Source organism: Suricata suricatta, chromosome X (assembly GCF_006229205.1).
Source record: "Suricata suricatta isolate VVHF042 chromosome X, meerkat_22Aug2017_6uvM2_HiC, whole genome shotgun sequence".
In the NCBI taxonomy this organism is placed as follows: Eukaryota; Metazoa; Chordata; class Mammalia; order Carnivora; family Herpestidae; genus Suricata; species Suricata suricatta.
Genome location: NC_043717.1, coordinates 5,392,845 through 5,394,341, shown reverse-complemented (window position 1 = coordinate 5,394,341; position 1,497 = coordinate 5,392,845). Strand labels below are relative to the sequence as shown.

The 1,497-nt window shown below is 40.9% G+C and overlaps 1 non-coding gene across 1 annotated transcript; it reads right to left on the bottom strand.

Moving 5' to 3' along the window:
* Positions 1–1,097: 1,097 nt before the first annotated feature.
* Positions 1,098–1,227, bottom strand: LOC115284513. The gene has a single exon (XR_003905259.1). It is a non-coding gene; the product is annotated as a small nucleolar RNA SNORA33 (small nucleolar RNA).
* Positions 1,228–1,497: the final 270 nt, after the last annotated feature.

Sequence of the window (1,497 nt, the reverse complement as noted above, 5' to 3'; positions counted from 1 at the left end):
ATGTACCCACGTAACTATATAAATATAATGATACATTAAAAATATAAGATGGGGCGCCCGGGTGGCTCAGTCGGTTAAGCCTCCGGCTTCGGCTCAGGTCAGATCTCACGTGCGTGGGTTCGAGCCTCGCGTCAGGCTCTGTGCTGACAGCTAGCTCAGAGCCTGGAGCCTGCTTCCGGTTCTGTGTCTCCTTCTCTCTCTGCCCCTCCCCCTCTCATGCTCTGTCTCTCTCTGTATCAAAAATAAATAAAACATTAAAAAAAAATATATAAGATGTATATTACTTAATGTATTATAGGTATAGATGATAATGTTACATACAATTACATATATATGTTATCCAGTTACATCCAGACAACTAGGTGACTTATTTGTGCTATATCTTTTTCAACCAGATATATAGAAATATCATATACAATATATATAAATGTGTATTAATGTATTTTTATTAAGTATACAGGGATGGACTAAGTCTATAATGAGGATATATTTATGAGAAGCATCTCCTTGGTTTGTTTTGGAAAGATTTTTTCTAAAGCTGAGCATGGAACTAGAATTTAATTTATTTCTGGAAAGGACTTGATGGAATTTGAGTAAAAAATAAACAGACTTGCCTATTGGGTTTGAAATGCAATTTGTAATGTAAATTTTGGGTAAAATGGTTATTTTTCTTTTCTGGCAACCTAAACAATTTTTAGAGGGGCTCTCTGCTCTCTTTGGAAAACTAAGAGAGATAACACAGTCTTTCAAAGGAAGGGTAAAGTTCAGAACAAGCAGTTCCACCGATAAAAACATCCTAAGCGGTGGTCGGGCGGCAGGCGGAGGCCCCCAGAAGTCCAGTGTCTTTCTTCTGATGCTCAGGGGTGCGTTTGTGCAAGTAACACAGGGCAGAAAGCCCTTCTGGAAATCTTTGCGCTAGGCCAAGAAACAAAGTGAAATCGCTCTTTTTAGTAAGTGCTATTTGTGGGTAATACTTCCATAACCAAAACTTAAAACTCCCAGTCTCATACAGAGAGATGATGGATTTTGTTCTCCTAACTTCACTGTAAACAAAAACCCTCTGAAAATTTGCCAGCTCTTTTTTTTCTTTTCTTTTCTCTTGTAGCCATTTTCAGGGACCTTAAGGACTTCAATGTCTTTAAGGCTGGTAACGGGGCATTACTATTGCCAGCATGTTTTACATTTCTCTGGAAACACATTCACCTAAGCAGATTCATTGGCCGGCTTTGCCAGCTCTTTTCCAGTTATCATGTCCGTCTTTATTTTATTCTCCCCCAGTTTCTGGGTGACGGCAGCTTAGAGTCATGTTTGGGAGCGTGGTCCCTGTCCCTGCCTGCCCAGAGATGATGCTGTGGGGATCTGGGATGTGGCACGGGCATCAGGATCTCTACGCCGCCCACCACGATCCTAACATTCTGGCATTCTCACTTTGTAGGAGAATTAAGTCCCAAGGCTTCTCAGGGTCTCAGCCAACGCATTTAATCTTTGTGATTCTCG